Genomic DNA, 12,928 nt, shown 5'->3' with positions numbered 1-12,928 from the left:
ACCTGTGAAGACAAGTGTGTGACTTTAGTTTGAGATTCTTGAAAAGATGCAACAGATTGCTCCACCGTAGAAACTCTCGTTTCAATTTGAGACCAATTGTCCGTTAAAACTTGGAGTTTGGTATTAGTTTCCTCCATGAAAGGGCGTAAAGTTCCAATTTCTTCAAGGAAAGGACGAAAAGAACGAATTTCCTCCAATAATAGTTCCATGGAAACAGGTGACGATGATTTAGGTGGAGACGGAGGATGCTTTTTGAGTCGTTTGGCCGTTACTTTTCCTGAAGAGGTAGGAGACGGCGTTTCCAGGAGTGCCTCCGAGTCAGAAGGTGGAAGGGAGTCTTCCATTTGGGACAAAGCTGAAAAAACTTTAGAGTTCTTGACAAAAGCCACCTTTGTAGGTGGTTTAGATGAAAAGCGAGACATGTGTTGGTGTTTTCCCATGCAAAGGAGCCTGGGACGAAGAGTGACAAACACTGGATGGTAGCAAGCAAAAGCACTAGTCACAACCTTAATGAAGAAGGTGCGCTGCTAAAGAAAACAAAGAAAGAGCTCATATAAAGATAACCCACTCAGGCATATTGAGAAAAGTCAATGAGGATATACGTGCACACATAGAGCGCGCAGTGCATGAAGGTGGGAGCGTGCATCCAGTTATTTCACAGAAGAAAATGAAATTCTGCTTTAAAGTTCATGAGAGGCTGAAATACAAATAGAGCTCATCAGAAATGGAGAGAGATTCAAAACCGCAAAGCTTGTAAATAGGACACATTCCCAGTGCGCCACCGAAATTAGAAATTAGAAGAAGGCAGGAAGGATACATCTGCAGCATTGAAGGACATCCCATGTAAACATAAGGACTGATGGGAACATTAATCAAACTGCTGTCCCTGCTGGTATTAAAATGAAAAAGGAATACCAAAGACGTTTTAAAAAGTATCCAGATAGTAAAAAGTGCAGGAAAAGTCAAACCTTGATGGAAAATGAAAGCTTGACAGACATTCCGCTTTCCATGCTGAAGGACTCCGTAGCGCGCAAGATGGCGGTCACTCTGTGTGAGGAGAATCTTTACTGCCGTCGGACGTCGCAGAGCAGGCGAGACATGCAGCGCGGTCTTGAAGAGGGAGTCAGAGGCGGACTGCAGGCATATTGAGGAGAGCGCTCACACTGGGTAAAATCACATTCGCCCTCACCAGGGGACTGCTCCGTGACTGGAGCCACGTAATGGCGGCCACTAATACCGGAGCGTCCCTGAAGGCGGACTCGCAAATACCTCAGCCTCCGACGTCGGAAAAAGGTCCATGAAGGTGCCACTACATGGCGGAAGTGTTCCGACGGGGATTCAGGACCAGAGGACAGGAACTGTGAATGTAGAAAGGAAGTTCTCCCGGTGTCCAGCCGGAGCCTCACTCAGGCGCTGCCATTGCCCACGGCGCCAAGCCACGCCCCCCCGTGATTTTGCTTTCTAATTTGTGATTTGCAAACTCCACTCTTGTGTTTGTACAGAGAGGGTGGGATCATCCTGCTCCTTGTTTTCCTCCGGTGTGCTTTGCTGTTCTGTTTTGTAGCTCTTTCATTTGTTTTGCCTCTGTGTTCAGAGACTGAGTTGGTACAGCGGAGGGGCACACTATTGAGCGCGACATCTGGGTGGGAGCAATCATGTCAGTATAGTCTGCAGTGATGTAGGAAACACTTTGCACTTCAGTTACAGTTAATTGTATGCTATTTCTGTCTTGTCACAATACTTGTTAAAGGTATTTCGAGGTGCAAAGAAAAGCTTAAATGTCCCCAAACTAAATACATTATGTTGAGATTTCTTACCGAGCAAACACAACATATCCTATAAATGTTTGTGTACCTTAGATAACATAGGCATGAAAGGAAGCTATGCAGGTGGCAATATTATTTAAGACTATGGGTTTGGCAAAGGGATTTATTTCTGTATGAAATTAACTCTATACGCCCTTCGTCATTTTGTCATGGGTAATATTACCAGTTAAACTCATGAAACAGGAAAAACCTTCATGATGGACAGAGTGTGATTTTGTTATTTGTATAATAGTGCTTGTGGGGAAGAGACCATGTTATGTGCCTGTCCAGTACTGCTCTCGTGCACCCAGCTGTTTGGTGCAGATCGCATCTAGACAAACCGGGCAGAGCGCATTGACTAGTCAAGCGGTTTCACTGGCAGAGAATTGTGTTAAGAAAATATATTCAGTGGTGTCATTCTTTTTGAGGTCCGTGACAAAAACGAAGATATCGAATATGAGCTCCTGAAGCTGTTTTATAGCTGAGCATCAGCGTTTGAAAGATTGTGTTAAAGCCATATCCCCTTGAGAGCTGTGTCATGGCCAGAATCACAAGCCTAAGTGAAATGAAGAGTTGAATCTCGACAGACTTGGAGGCAAGGTAGGCAGAGCGTGTCTGCTGAAGCTCCTAGGCATAGCCACACCACAGGCAGAAAGCAGCTAGACCTACGCCTTACTGGAGCTGCCACTGAAGCATAATTAGAGTTCATTATGGCTGTGTCTATTCAGTGCTAATTGGCATGCATGTTTGCTCTTGTGTGATCATGTGACATCCACAGGTCTGACACCCTCTGAGAGCAAGCAGATGAGATCATTTTAAATAGAAAAAAATCTTTGTTCAGAGAGCACCCAAATAGAAATGTAATCACGTTTCACCCATACCATCACGATTAACATATTGTTAGATATGTATTGAGAGCCATTATTGTGGAGACAAATTGAAGCACGTTACTGCTATTTTGCTATATGGCTTTTCATCTTAGGACAAATGCAAAATGTCTTCATTAACAAATGTTTTATGCACTCAAACAACATTTTTTTTATATGCAGGGCCGGCTTTATTGCTGGTGGCGCCTGGGGCGACCATCATTTTTGGCGCCACCACAACCATTACTGCCTCCTCGGATTCTCTCACTATCTCCGGGCATAAGTGCCCCTCATCTCTCCAATCATAAGTTATTGCTAAACACAATGCTCCCCGCTGAGGTCAGCGCCTCCTCCACATGTCAGCACCCAGTGCGGTCGCACCAGTCGCACTGCCCTAAAGCCGGCCCTGTTTATATGCATAAAAATATTCAATTAAAAACTATTTTGAAAAGTGTAAAACAATGCCTAGCTTCAAATTCAGTTTCTTTTACTGAAATTAGTGTAAACCAAGCTGACCGTTGGTTATATTGGGAAAATAAGTTTCAAATTTCACATTTCTGTGACTCCTTCTTAAGAGAAGTTGGGCAACTAAATTCCTGTGTGTTTGATTAACGACTATCTGTCGAGAAAACATGAAAGTGCACCCTTAAAGTGGAAAATATATGGACGTTTGAGATGGCACACTTGAGAATATTGTGGGGTGTTTATGATAGTGTGCTCATAATCCCCACTGCACTTCGACTGACATTCAATAAAATGGGATCCATGAGTGAAGATGGGAATCTTCCAATTCGTGGGGTACTCAGCGTAATATTTGTGGATTCATCTACCTTTAAAATACACCCACCACATTTCTAAAAGTCAGAAAGGAAAAGGGTAACATTAAAAGAGCCCAAGGCAGATTAATACTTCTTAAGTATTTGAATTACTAATATCCGAAAATCCAAAATTGTGACTGAACAGCTTGAAGCTTTACCCGGTAAGCTACTTTTGACTTAATGAAATTCATTCCATCCATTTTTTTGCATTCCCCTTTGCACTGTAGAGAGAGGGAGAGAGAGAGAGAGATACCTAGCCAAATGCTAAAAATCCCATCGACTCCAAAAGAAGAATTACAACAAGAGCTGCATTTCATTCCAACTCTTTATGTGACAGACAAAACCTTGGATGTATTTCTATCTACTTGGACTTTGTTAGATTACAGTTGAGTTTCTAGGTATGAAAATCATTTAAAGCCATGCTTGGGCAGTAAATGCGTCCTTCTTACTCGTTAACCAAAATTCGCAAGGGGGCATACAAAGCTCAAATTTAGGATGTTGGCTTTTATCTCCACCCTTAAATTCCTGGGTTATTAGTAAGAGGTGATGGAACTGGGAATAACATGCGGCCCTGGGAACAATGTGACTTTTAACGCATGCAGAGTCCCAATTTGGGGGCATTTTTCCACTGGAGATATCAGTAAAGCTGTTTTAGTGGATGTGGAAATACTCTTGGTCAAGTTGGCCCTAGTATTCCTGCACCTAGTAAATCCAGGTATGGAAAAATCAGGAACCCTCATATGCCTGGGGTCCTGTACACCATGCGATACCTCTCTAGCTGCCTCAAAATGAGGGCCTTAGCATTGCAAAAAAAGCCACATTTTGTGATGTACATACCTAAGGTTTTTGCTTTGCGAGCCAGTCAGGCTATTCAGTTTGAACTGACTCCATTACTTTTTCTTACACTCCACAGTAGCTGGCTCCAGGCCTGCTGCTGCCCGCTCTGCTTCCTCCCCGTTTTTCCGAGTGCTTTTCCTGCTTTTGCCTAATGTTTTACTAGTTTCTCCTTCCTTTCTCCCTGTTTTTTTGAGTGCTTTTCCTGCTTTTGCCTTGTTTTTTACTGCTTTCTCTTCTCTTTCCCTCTTTTCCTGGAGTGCTTTACCCTGCTTTTGCTTCTTTTTTTTTAACCACTTTCTCCGTCCTCTCCCCCATTTTCTGAGTGCTTTCGCCTGCTTTTGCCTCGTTTTTCACTGCTTTCTCCATGCACTCAAGCACCTTGAGACACTCATGGGTGATTTGCCGCATGCTTTAAATCCTGATTGATTGATTGACAGTACTTCACAATACAAATCTGCAATCATTCCCTCCAGAATGTATGGCTGTCATCATCATTAAATTAGAATTAGCTACTTACTGTGCATTCTGTATAACACACATGACTGTAACATTGTTTGCTTTTCACTCATTTGCATGGATGATATTCCTTCATTCCAAGCTATAGAACTGGGATCATCAATTTCATCATTACTCTATAGTAAATTATGTGCTGCTAATATATGAGAATACAAACTTTGTGTACAAGTAGTTTTTAGCAATAACATTTGATTTGTTCTTTCAAGGACGTGATGTTTTAAAGAACATGTGAATGACAGAATATAAATGAATGGCATATTATGATTAATTAGATCAGTCTATTATGAACTTGGAAGGAAGGACCACACAAACTATATGTTTGGTATTCTGTAAGTGAAGACATAGTACCATGTGTAGTTCTAAAGAACATATCAAAAATGTAAAGACTTTGAAACATGTTGATCCTCATAACATTGATAAATACATTAGCCTTATTTTTGGCCTTGTGTTGGAACACGGTTTTCTCATAAAAGTATTGCATATATTAAACAATCATATTTGTTGTTTTCATTGAGACAGACTGATTTTATTGTTTTAGTCCGATGCAATCCAGGCATATTGGTGTTCCCAATACGTGTTATTTTTCGTGGGGAATGGAATTTAATAAAGCAAAAAAAACTTTCATCAACACATGTTTAATGAGATGCACATTGTAAACAAGTAACACATATTTACTCCTAATCCTATTCAAAGTACATAATGGATTAAGACCCATCCTGGAGTTGAGTTGACAGCAATTGTCAATGTTTACTATTCATGTAGCACAACAGCATTTCCAACTCAGGGAAAGTGATGAGGAGCTAACAGGGTTACACTCCTTTATTGCTTTCCCAACCACACGCCAATACATATCACAGGAAAATAAATGATAAAAGTCCACATTAATGGTGGATCTTTCTCATGAACACTGTATGCACCTGAGCAGCATCTCCTCAAACCCACACCCATGTTCGTAAAAGGCCTGTTTCACCTGTATTCACAGACCTGGCAAGAGTATATGTGCCTTTTTCCAAGGGACTGGAATGACCCAGGAAAACCTCTGAAGTTCTACCATATATGTGTTTTACTAAATGTTCTGCTATTATCATGTTGGACAATTATAGATGAAGGTGAATATAAACATTGGTTCCCTCATTATTCCTCTAGTTGGAAACTATGTGCAAAGATGTATGAGTGACAGCAGTACATACAGGTATTTTCATCACCTCGTAGAAAAGACACGCATAGAGGCAGAACATAGGTGTAGATACATGCTGCCAGATCCTAAAAAGTAACTTGATCACAGATATAGACAGAAGCAATTTTTACCCAGAAGACTTGAGTATCTAGGGCTCTCAATGCAGCACCATTCATGAGCATCAACAAACACCCACATTCTTCCCTACACTAGATGGGATTCCCTTACTGGTGTGTGCTTTTCAAATAATATTACTCACTTGCACAAAGTTGCAAGGGAAAATTTGAGCCATGTGCATCTTTCGAATGTTATCACTACCTACATATGTCCAAAGAGCGGACTGTAGGCCTCATTTAGATCTCCAGGGATGGGATACTCCATCACGAGCACGTAGGATATCCAGTCCGCCATATTACAAGTGCACTATATCTTATGGCACACGTGTTACGGTGGATGGGATAGCCAGCACGTTTGTGACTGGGTTTCCCATTCGGCAAACTCAAAATCAGGCCCTATGTCTTGTGTTGAGCACCCATATTCCGGATCCTGGTCTTATATCCAAGATCAATGAAAAATGTGCCGCCTGCAGGCCAAGAGAAGCTTTGTGCCATCTCTGGGTCAATAATTATAAACTGTGAAATATATAGATACAATCAGCACACCTGCCATTTCTAATTGCTGTAAATAATACCCACAGGTAATGGCACTGAACTTGCCAACCTTGAAAGAATGGAAGAGTGTGTCTTATCGAGATTAAATCTTCAGATAACCGTTGTAAGAATTAACTCGCCACTTACAATGATATAATGTTGACGTAACCCATCCTCTTGTGATCTGCTAAGCAACTAAAGCAAAAGAATTCCCTTGTCGAAGAAGTACCTGCTGCTATATTCTCACCAGAAGCAAAAGACACAAAATTGATGTGGGGTGTTACCCCGAAACCTGTCCAAGGATGCTTGTTTCCGGTTCAGGGAAGACCTGGCTTGGCTGTTTGGGCTGGCCTGTTCCCATGAGGCACTGGGTCAAGACTGATTTGCTTATAGCTGGGTCTGAACTGGGGTGGCGAAGTGAGCTAAAGAACGATGACTGATTCAATCCAGATCTGTGACTGGGGGTGAGTGTCTGAAAAGTTTCAGCACTCCATCCATCATCTCCTTCTGTTTGCTTTGTTCGACCTAAGTTGTCAGAGTATGCCCACACGTGGGTCCCTTGCTCACTTTTGCATCTGGAATCAAGCAAGCCTGGCTGATGAGGGGTGTGACCCCGAAACTGGTCCTAGGATGCTTGTTTCCGGGTCATGGAAGACCTGGCTTGGCAGTTGGGGCTGGACTGTTCCCATGAGGCACAGGGTCAAGACTGATTTGCATATAGCTGGGTCTGAACTGAGGTGGTGAAGTGAGCTAAAGAACGATGATGGATTCAACCCAGATCTATGACTTGGGGTGAGTCCCTGAAAAGTTTCAGTCGTCCATCCATCATCTCCTTGTGCTTGCTAGATTCTCACAAGAGGCAGAAAAAATACAACCTCTTGTTTTGTACTTTGAATATTTGTATCTGTTAACTTGAAATTTGGCATGATCACGAGGTTCATTTGTGTCAAGAGCTAAGCACTTAGAATATTTCGTATGTAAATCATACAGCATGCATCATGTAAAATATGTAAAAAAAAAGTAAGCTATAATGAAGAAAAAGAGTTTTGGTGAAAGAAAATGTTTGCCTAAGATAGCACAGTTAAATCAAGGTAAATCGCTATTTATCTGGTTTCTCTGCAGTATTTATATAGCGCCAACTCGGTCTGAGTCATCAGTTACTTTTAAAAAAAAGTCACTGTTTATTGTTTGTAGGCACAGGTGGATTAAGTGATGTGCCCAGAATCTCAGAATGTTGAGGCGAATCCGAGAAACAGACTTGGTTTCCTTGTACCAAAGTCGACAGCTGTGGCCTTAAGGCCACATCCAGGGTACAGGGAGGTGTCAGGCAGACAGAAGCCACATTAAAGCTTGGCCCGTTATACGCTGGAGTTTCCAACTGGGCCTCGAGCTGAGCCAGGCTTCAGGGTCAAGCCTAGCTCGAGCTTTCAGTGGCTCACCCACCTCTAGTATCCATCAAAACAAATTTAGTAGCTGAACAGAGGCACGTTCCATATACATCAATTAAATGTAAATCAGTGGAGAAGTGATTAAACTCTGCAGAGGCAGACATTTCCCTAAAACATGACCATTGTCATAAAAAAAAGTGTTATTGGTAGGAACAGTATATGTGAATGTGTTGGCTACACTACCTCGTTGCCCATACCTTATTGACATATAAACATCATATGTGATTTGTTTATTGTAAAGTAGGGAATAGAAATCTTTAGTTTGGAAGCTGGTTGAACAAGTTGCGCATTTAAACACCGAACAAGAGAATAAAAGGGAATCCTTGCTGTCTTAAGATTCACAAACAATCATTTGTATGTACACGCATTCACCCAAGCTCATACAAACATAAAAACACACTTGCTCTCCTGCAAATACACCCATACATACAAACGCATGCATATGTGTGTGTACGTGTACGAAAGAGGTAAGAGGTAAAAGGTAATAATACTATAATGCATGATGTCACGGAAACCGGAAAAGGTTGTGTGGGAAGTAGCACTTCACACCTGCGTCATCATTTCATTACATCCAGTCAGTCAACTTCGTTGGCTATGTCTGGAAATTAATCTGAAAAATGTGATTTATGTTGTACGTGGGTTGTTTTCGCTCAGTCAATTGCCTAGGAGCCAGTTCTGTGCTTTGATGGGACGCCTCCACAACTTTTAAGGGGCATTTCAGCATGGCGCCCCAGTTGGCTCGACAAATGAAACCCCTCGTTAAGCATCATGGTAAGCCGCGGACATATGCCTCGAGTGTCCACTTTCTTTCCGAGATTTAGAGTGATTGGAAGATAAAGAGGCTGCTCAGCAGATGGAGCTTGTCAGATTAGCAATTGGAGCAGGGCACGTAGCAACGTCACATTGTTTTTCCAAGCACAAAGAACTCCCTTTATAACACGCGTGCATATTTTATGGTCTTTAAAAAAAACGCAGCGGCAGACGGTTGGCTGCCGGCGGTTCCTCTAGCTGTGTGCCTCGAGGCCCTTTTTCGGCTCTCCTCATAATGGGGAACATTAGCAACCAGTGGCTCGCGGAGGCAGGCTCAGGGAAGTCTCGCGGGGACTGGCAGGCCACGTGAAGTGCGAGCCATTAGACAAAGCAATGAGATTACTGCTCCAGAAAGGGGTTTAATATTACCACATAGATTTTACAGGGCTGCCAGCCCACTCAACCTACAGATGTCAAACATGATTTAAAAGGTTATTATACTATTGAAAGCGGAATTGGATGGTTTTCCATCACTGGGGTTTCGAGTTCATTCGCCTTCTCATACACCATTTCATAGTGTCCAATATAGCTAAATAGCTGGCTTTCATACCTAATAAGTGTTTTATGGGTCTCAAAATTGGAAGAACCATTCTCTCTTTATTTCAATGAGAAAATGTGATCCAGTTCAATGTAGCAGCGTGATAGCTTTGTTGCTGTGTGACTCCAGGGCGTTTTTGGTGTTTTATTAGGTCAATTGAAGCAGGTAAGTGTGCGCGCTACGTTATGCTGCTGAAATGAATGCATGCAGCCCACTGTACTGTAGAGACACTGAACCAGTGGCTAAGCTTGTAGCGTAATACTGTACAAATTAAAGAAACAGCTTTAATATGGGCCTTGTTGTAGGGCTTAGCAGCAAGTGGCCATTAAACAGCTGTGTTGTTAAAACTCTCCGCTGTATAGTTAATCATAACTTGCTCAGCGGGGAACCCTTTTGGAAGAGATGTACATTGTAAAGCTTCTGCTGAACGTAGGGCAAAAATTAAGTTCTGCTTGGAAAGCCTGTAGTCGCTCATCGTGCCGTGCTTTAGCCGCTTTTCCGCCTGAGGAAGGCTCTCATTTGGGGGTTACTTTAAGGTTTTCAGCAGCACTCACTGATTTTGATGTATGTGTTGGCTGGTCTCTGCCACCAGCCTTGCTAATTCCCAGAGGTGTCTGCTAAACCGTATTGTACAAGGGAGACTCGTTTTAAATTAGTAACCCTTTCATGATCTTAAAAGCGAAAGCAGCTTTGATCTAGGCAATTAGATACTTTTTTCATCTCCTTTCCCAAGCCCCAGAGGCATCTTCCTTCAAACTTTTTTGCAGGCAGATTGTGGATTTTTTTTGGTTGTCTTTATGTAATCCTGCAAAAGGAGGGGGGCTGCGCACATGCTATGAGTCCCAGCAGACAGTGCTCAATATTGCATCCGGGTCTCCTAGGAGCTACTTTGCTGGATGTAGTCATCAGCTGGCCTGTAAAAGGACAGGCGGATTTAGCTTCAGTCTGCTGATAAAACAGATTTTCTTTCTTATCTTTGAGCCCCGAAGCCTTAAGCCCAATGCTCAGAATTCATATAGATCCACATTTTAAAAAATCAAGATCAAATTAAGGGATACACAAAAGATTAGGAGGCTTATTGCTGAAGTTCAACATGAAGGTTGAAAGTTTTTATTCTTTAATAAACAGAACCTTCCAGTCTTTAGCTGTCATTTATTAGACTACAACCTTTCAGATGATGCAGAGGTCAAGATTATAGTTTTTCTTTCATATTGAACCATTTCTACAATCAACAGTTGCTTTTCTGTGTACTAAAATAATTAGATTGTCTCTAAAAAAATCTGTTTTATGTATACAACTGTCTTTATTGTGCCTTCTTCGAACTACACTAGTAGCAGGCAAACTGTCCTCTTGGGGCCTTATCATATAACCTGGTATATGGGTCCCGTCTGCACTGGGCACATCCTCATCAGGTGCACCTACACTACTGAGACCATATGCATTATTATGCAAAAACAAGTTCTGTCCCTAATATATTTGAATGATAGGGCAAGCATATGATGAACCTGCTTATATGTATGAATAATTCTTTAACAAAATGTGTAATCGATTATTAGTAATGTGCTCTTTTACACTTGTAAAAAAAAGAATTAGTTAATAATCCACTAATGTATTCAATTGATTTATTCATGTAAGACAATGGAATTGTTTATTTTGCATTTTAGGCATCATTAAAATCTCAGCAAAGGAGGCATTCTCAATGTTTTCGGTTTACTCTAGGGTCCAGCATTCCCTGATCTAGAAGGACCCACCCCATCCCCACGCAGTCTCCAGTACAGACAGAATCTTGCAACTGCATGATAGTGCAGCGCTAAAATATGGACCAGTAGTTTCAATAAACCAGTTTGCCTTTAAATTCATAAGGACAGGAATGCTTTGAAGAAGCGGGCGCTTGGAGGTTCCTGGTGACACCACACCCCTTCACAAAACCGTCTGCATTACTTTGTCTGTGGTGCATAGTCAGCGCACCTGCTGGAAGCCTGTTTGCCCCTACAGTTGCATCTTTATTATGGCAATGGGTAAGGCATTCCCTAATTTCGGTGGAGCCATACCCCCATGCAAGTAAGAGAATTAATTTCCAATTGAGATTACATGGGTGCAAAATGTGCACCAATGTGAATATTACATTTGGGATTACAAGCCTAGTTCAAAAGATCATTGGTGGCACAAAAAATAGGTCCAAATGTCCGATACTTATCGGAGAACTTCAGTAATATGGACTGGTGTGTCCAAATAAGTACCTGAAAGTTTTATTGCTACATCTTCCGTATTGGTTGTACAGATTGTATTGCTGTTAAACACTAATGTAGACATTTTTTTCAAAAGTAATAACCAACCCGATCAGAAATAGATAGTTATGTATTGGAGATAACATTGTATTTAACAGCACACTTTTTGTTTATGTGCTAATTTGATTGATTATGTTGTGCCACAAAGCAGTTGAAAAGGTGTGCAACAAGACTTAAATGCACAGACAAAATCTGGTGATATGCAACTCTTTAATGTATGGCCTACATTGTATGGAGAGAGGAAATAAGAGACCAATGAGAATTAGGGCCCAATTACGAGTTAGGTGGATGGGATAAGCTGTCACAAAAGTGACAGATATCCCGTCCGCTGTATTAGAAGTTCAATAGGATATAATGGAATTGTAATATGGTTTGTAATATGGTTTGTGACAGAGTAACCCTGTCCACCATACTCGTGATTTGGCACTTAGTCTCTGAGAGGAAGGAATGCCTTTGAACAGTCACAAATAGTGGCTATGGTAATAAGATTTAGGCCAGAGCAAAAGATTTACAAAAATATTTGCAACTGAAAGAATAAGCCTCTGTTGCATAAAGTGGCATTCACAGTTATAGCCCCAAAATCATTACTCAAAGAATTGACGAATGTGTCTGATCATAGTGCACAAAATAAAGCAGAAAGAGAATAGCAGTGGGAAATGTGGTGAACACTCGTATCATTTTAACTTTGTGGATATATTTTCTACTTATTCAGAGGATTATGTAAGGCTTAAATCCTTATAGGACGGTTTTCCGTGTGAAGTAAAAGCGGTTACAAACGTAAAAATTGCAAATTTACCTTTCAGGTATGGTTAGTCATACATATTATTTCCAATGCTGACAATCGGCTGCAGGCAATAGGTGAACACATACCAACATACAACTTGCATACACTTTCAGTGCAATTTTCGGGGTATTCTGTCAATCCTGAAAAAGGAGAAATTTGAAGAACATGTAGCAAACAATCTATGATGAATTGATTTCACAATTGCTCTGTTAATTAGGTCCATGTGACTGTATAAAATGGGTACCCAATTTTAGGAAAATAGACATGACTCCGACATGAAAATTGGGTTTTACAAATACATTGAAAACAAAAGAAATATGTATGGACTTGATTCACTAAATCCTGACATTGGATGTCAAAAATGTAATTTTTTTTGTCCTGTATTAAAAGA

At 41.2% G+C, this 12,928-nt stretch overlaps 1 protein-coding gene across 1 annotated transcript in view; it reads left to right on the top strand.

Annotated features, from left to right (window-relative positions):
- ROBO2 (roundabout guidance receptor 2) overlaps positions 1-12,928 on the top strand; it is an 803,551-nt gene that overhangs the window by 318,510 nt on the left and 472,113 nt on the right. The window lies entirely within an intron of this gene.

This window comes from Lissotriton helveticus, chromosome 8 (assembly GCF_964261635.1).
Source record: "Lissotriton helveticus chromosome 8, aLisHel1.1, whole genome shotgun sequence".
Taxonomy (NCBI): Eukaryota; Metazoa; Chordata; class Amphibia; order Caudata; family Salamandridae; genus Lissotriton; species Lissotriton helveticus.
Note: the sequence above shows the minus strand (reverse complement) of the source record. Positions and strands in the feature narration are given on the sequence as shown.